General features: G+C 44.7%; 1 protein-coding gene across 1 annotated transcript in view; it reads left to right on the top strand.

Moving 5' to 3' along the window:
* The first annotated feature begins 450 nt into the window (after positions 1-450).
* ELK3 (ETS transcription factor ELK3) overlaps positions 451-6,000 on the top strand; it is a 59,935-nt gene continuing 54,385 nt past the window's right edge. The window contains exon 1 of the mRNA XM_063075661.1: positions 451-556. The gene's annotated coding sequence lies outside the window, so the exon portion shown is untranslated. The remainder of the gene's footprint in view (positions 557-6,000) is intronic.

Raw genomic sequence — 6,000 nt, 5'->3', positions numbered from 1 at the left:
GGTGCCCAGCGCGGTCCCCAGTGCAGTCCCCAGTGCAAGGACAACCCCCCCCCTGCCCCGGTGGGGAGGGGCTGCGGCCTGTCGGAGTCGCCGCGGGTCTGGAGGCTCCTCCCTTGGGGTGGCCGAGCAGGAAGCGGGGCGGGCGGGGGCGCGGGGCGCGCGGTGCGGGGCGAGCGCGCGGGGCCCGGGGCGGCGGAGTATGCGCGGGCCTGGGCGGCCAGCCCCGGGCGCACAGCCGCGGCCGGGGCGCGCGGCGCGGGGCGGAAAAGCCTGTTTACACAGACTGCACACCGCCTGGGGAATAATGCAGTAAAGGAAGTGAGCCGGCTCGGCCCGACTGCTCCAACTTCCTGCTCTCACACACACCAGAGGAAAAAAAAAAAAAAAAAAAAGAGGAGCGAGAGAAAGAAAAAAAAAAGGGGGAAAAATCAGGATCTCATTACAAGAGCAACAGACCGTCTGCAGACGCCTGTCAGCATGGAAAGTCGGGGGCTTTCGCCCGGGTCCTCCTAGAAATCCCCCCGAAGAAGGCTCTTGAAAGCTCCCCCACATCTGGGTAGGTAGCCGGGCTTCTCTGCCTGTTGCTCGGACTCTTGCAAAGTTGCCTTTGGGGTGCTGTTTTCCTTTCTTTTCTTTAGCTTGGTGGGGGTGGGGCGGTGGGCGCTGCGGGGTGGGCTGCGGCCGGGGTGGGGGGTGGGGGTGCGTCCGCGCAGAGGGCCGGTCGCGGGTAGGGGACGCCGCCGGGATGCTCCTGAGCCCGCGCCGCCGCCGGAGCTGGCGCGCCCGGCCGGGACTGCAGGGACCCTGCGCAGGCGGCTCCCCGCCCTGGGGCTGCGCTGCGAGCCCGGACGGAGGAGGGGGCGCCGGGAGCTCGCGGAGGGCATCGCTGCGGCTGGCTGGGGGAGCGGGGGGGAGCAGGGGACGCCAGTCTAAGTGTCTCTGGGAAGAAGGAACGGTGATCGGAGCAGGCTGCGTGCCCGGAGGCTGGACCGCCGCTGACCTTCCAGCTGGGGGCTGTAGTCGGGCTCCCCTCGGGGTGGCCAGAGGGCACTGGTGCTCGGATCCAGGGAGGGAGACAGGGATGGAGCGGGAAGTGGAGGGCATGGGCTGCGCAGATGTGGGGCAGGGGGCTGCACCCACGCTCGCGCGGCAGGTGACCCCCGCCCAGGTCATTTAAAAGCGGGTGGAGTCTTTACTGGGCACGGTCTTGGAGAATGGTCTTGACTCCCCCAGCTCCTTAGTTTCCACTGAATGTTGTTGGCCTGTAATGCTACTGTAACTTTTGGGGAGAGAGACTAAAATTTTGGAGGACGGATTTAAAAGGAAAAATCGAAGGTCTCGGTTTTGTTTCTGAACCGAATCATCCTGGGGACAAGCTGCAGTTAGGCGGCGGTGGAGGTGGGAGCAAGAAATGTTATTTCAGAAACTGCAAAAGGGGCTTTTTAGAAAAAAAAAAAAAAAACGAGTGTCGGGAGAGTTTCTGGCTTGTCTGGAAACGGCAAGACTAATTGCCATGCGCTTCCGCTTTGAAACTGGCAGCAGACAGCATCTTGAAAATGACTCACTGGAGGAGCGCACAAAGAAACTGTGGTTTGCTCCTTCTCAGGTTTATATATTTGTGCCTTTTACAGTTTCCTTTGTAGTGTTCGAGGGGTACCCCCTTTCCCCGCCAGCTCCCTCCCACTCTCCCTCCTTTGAAAGCCTCTGGCGGGTCTTTAACTACCCCCCCCCCCCAGTCTCCCAGCCCGGGGAGGGGGCAGGGGGAGGCTGAGTTGTTTTTGGAGTTGGCTGGGGAGAGGGTTAAAGGGATTCTGCTGCTGCAGGGGGAAAAAGTTCCCTGAATTTTCCACTGGCTGCTGCAGGAAGAGAGAGCCCCTTTAGTCATTGCTAAGTAATGTCTGCACACACACCAACTAATCTCATTAGGAGTTTCCGCTGCTCGGCACAGGAGGGGTTTTGTGCAGCCACTGTCAGCCTGGGGAGCTCAGCGCAGGAGAGGCAGACAAGTTACAGCTTTATTTACTTAGAGCTGCAGCCGCCCTAGGAGCCCTTTCTGGGCAGCATCTAGAAAACTTTGAAGTCACTTTGGCCATTTTGGATTTCAGACTCACAGGTTGTTTTTTTTTTTTTTTCCCCCCTCTGTGTGTGTGTGTCTATGTGTGTGTGTGTTTCTGTTGCCCAAGCAGCTCAAATACACCAATCCTCTCCCATCTGTTCTCCAGTCTTTGTTGGGGGTGGGTGGGGGAGGTGGGTGGGGGTATGGACTGAGAAACCAACATGTTCTGGGCATTTATTAATGAGCTTAAATCGATTTCTGAGCCTTATTGCAGAACAAAATACCCTCTGATCTCTCCCTTTTTCTCTCTTTTTTTCTGTGGCACACATTTATTTGGAAAAGGTCAGTTATGCGTTTCAGTTTTTGAGGATTATAAAGTTACAAATTGTGTTAGAAGGGCACCTGGGCCAGACAATTAAGGAGACTGTCCATAAGTGTTCTTAGAGTTTCCAGTAATGATCCTGCCTGCAAAACCCCCTGAGTATGAAAAGTGATGGCCTTTCTATGCCAAATATAGCAAAGGCCTTCTGGCCTTATTATTATTATTATTATTACTATTATTATTATTATTATTATTATTATTACTATATCTTTAAATGTTGCCTAGAAATGTATAGAGTTAGTAAAAAGAAGAATTTTAAGGAACCTGATTAGAAGGATAGGGCCCCATTTACTGACAAGGAGGTGTTGCTTCTCTTGGGGGTTTTTAAGGTGCTGGCATTTCTTTTATGGTGGTAAAGTATACTAAAAACAGCCCCACCAGATCAAACAGGGTATGAGTCAGTAGACATGAGGACAGGATGTCCCTAATGCCATGTCTGGCACAGAATAGGTGCTCAATAAAGTGTTGCTTTGAAAACTGTGAGTAGGATGACAACACTTAGTAAGAAAAAAAGCTTTCAAGAGCTAACATCATTCTGCATGAAAGTTCTTCACGATGGAGGTGGTAATATTTTCTCTCAAGAGTACATTTCCTTCAAATAAAAAGGAAGCATTTAAAATTCCTCGTTCCAATAAGTTATTATTGGTTCATTTATATCAATGACGCTCAACCGGGAGTAATTTTGCCTCCCAGGAGACATTTGACAATGTCTGGAGACGTTTTGGGTTGTCATAAGAAGAGGAGGTGCTACTGGCATCCAGTGGGTAGAGGCCAGGGATGTTGCTAAACATCCAGCAATGCACAGGACCCCCAAGAATTCTTCACCCCCAAGGATTTTCTAGCCCAAAATGTCAATAATATTCTTATTTACTTTAATAATAATGATGAAGGTGATAAACACTGTTCCACATGTATTCATTCCACAAATAGGGCATGTGAAAGTCATCAGTTGCACTTTTTGGCTACATAAATGACATAGTATTCATGAATTTTTTCTCTTTTTGGTCGGTAATATGCAATAAAAGTAGAATGACATGCAAATGATGGCATTGTGGTGGTGTACCCTTTGTGAGCTGAATGATGTCATCTCTCAACATCCACAGGCACAGCATCTTCTTGCACTTGGTACCCGCGCTTTCTAGACCAGAATGGCAGCATCCCAGATGGGGGAGAGCAAGGATTTTTCAGCCCCATTTGAATTTTGAAGTTACCTAAACATTTATTAAAGACCTCATCTTTTTCTTATATAAAAAATTTAAATAAGCCAAAATGCGAAAATACAGTAAATGCAACTCTGAGATCATATATTAAAATTTATATTTGTAATAACTTCTTGGAACTTGAATCTTTTCCTGAAATTGGTTTTAAGGTACTTCCAGGCACTATATATAAATTAAAATATTTGGATATTGGATTTTGTGTGTTCCGTCTACCCATTCATATTTATACACTTACCTGACTCAGAAGGCCAAGATGATGCTGTGAAACGTTGCAAAACATGACCTATTGACAAACCCAAAACACGTAGTAAAAAATTATACAAGGATGTGACTTCCTGGAATAGAATTTTCACTGCGGGTGAGTTCTTGCTTACTAATTGATAGTTTTGCTCCCTTCCCATCCTAGGGAATGACTCAGTCATCTCCGTGTTTCTCAGACCCAGAGTTCCTCATTCAACTTGAAAAGAAATGGGCTGTCTGTCTATTCTGGTTCTCCCCTGGCAGAAGCAGGGGACTGGCTTCTGACCTCTTCCTGGGGTCCTGCACCTACACATACACACAAGTGGCACAGGTGGTTTGCACAAAGGACCCCACTCTTGTCAGATTTTCTTGTATGTTTCAGTGGAAAGTTTTTCATGTCCTAGTCATCCATTATTCCTTTTTGCCTTTATAAGTGGATTTGTTACATAATTGAGACCACACTAGCATAACCATATTTTAACAGTATTTTCTTAAGGTTTTCTAAAGGTTAGTTTTTTTTTTTTATGTTGTAAAAAATATGAATGTTACCTTAGGAAGATATAGAAAACCACACCAAAAAAAAAAGTCCTAATGTTTACATTTTGATGTATTTTTTCCAGTCTTTTAAAATGCCTATGTAGGTATATACATATACACACATACACATGCATACATAAAATTTTTAAATGTATGTATGTATAAGCTGCCCCTTCTGATCCCTTCTCCATCTAGGAATCCCACTGTACTTACTGTTTTGTAACTTATTTTTACTGAACATATCATTTAACACATTTTAATAACTAGTACTATGACTGAAATTACCACACAGAGCTTGTATTTTTTGATCTAATAAATGTGTTAACTCAACAATGGATTGACATACTTTCTCCATGGACTTGTTCAATGTGTCTGTCCTCTGTTGTCCAAGTAATGTTCTAAGAATGCTGCCGTCTTGAAAGACTGAGTTCCTACATGCTGTGAAACTTGGGATTTTGATGAGTTTCTCTATGATTTAAGAATGAGTCATGATTTGCAGTAGAGTATCAAGATGTAGTAACAGGAAGTGCAGGGCACTACACATCAAAATAGAATGTTAAGTGATGAAAGAAGAGAAACTAGGTTAAACCAAAAATACACTTTGAAATTATTCAGCTATGAAGGGAGAGGAAGGTGCATTTTGTATACTTTGACAACTTTTATTTATTACTGTTTAATTTTATAAGAGTAGAGTTTCCAAACTTTGAAATTGGTGTTTTAAATGGATTTTAGTTCAAGATTACTGTTGCCCATAGCTACTTTGAATTGAGGCCATTCAGCTTTTTGGTCAAGACCACGGCAGTGAGACCATGAAAATTCTGGCTTTGCTACTTATAGTGCAGTCCCAGTAAATTGAATTATCAGTGTGTGCACGTGCACGCACGCGTGTGTGTTTAACCTTCTGTTAAATTGTAAAGGCCTTCAAAAATAGGACATCAGTCTTTTAAATAACTATTCTATGTGGAAATTTGACTCCCCACAATTCCTACCTACAACCAAAATAAAAATGACCTTTCATTCATTGCTAGAAACTTACATAAATGTCAGCATAGTTTTAAAATAAACTTTGAACTGGTTATTTCTATAAATTCTGATTGGTTTGACTTGCCATTAGGAATGACCTCATTGGCTACTTTATCGATATGTATTAATTTACTTTTCCTAGAAACTAATTACTAAATTATTCTAAGTATTAAATAAGATTATTTTATAAGATGGCTGAGAGATTTTACCTGTATATGTTTCAAGAAATTAAGATGAAGGCTATGTTAATGCTTTCTAATTTGAATTGGACTAAAATTAATTTATTCACACACTCTGAAAAGAGGATCTAAAGCGCATAGTATCATAAGTATTTTTAAAGCTGCTATATCTAAGAACAATTCCTAATTATCCATGTAAAATACGAGAGTGATGGGATAGGTAAAAAATACACTTGTCTGGATATCTTCTCTTAAGGCTGGTGAGGTTAGGGCTCCTGTACTCCAAATAGTGGAATAAAAAATACGAAATTCTTGGTGTCTCCCCTGCCCTTTTCTAGAAAAATTGAGTTATTATATACATTA

Source organism: Cynocephalus volans, chromosome 12 (genome assembly GCF_027409185.1).
Source record: "Cynocephalus volans isolate mCynVol1 chromosome 12, mCynVol1.pri, whole genome shotgun sequence".
Taxonomy (NCBI): Eukaryota; Metazoa; Chordata; class Mammalia; order Dermoptera; family Cynocephalidae; genus Cynocephalus; species Cynocephalus volans.
The sequence above is the reverse complement of the archived record's forward strand: the minus strand, read 5'-3'. Positions and strand labels throughout refer to the sequence as shown.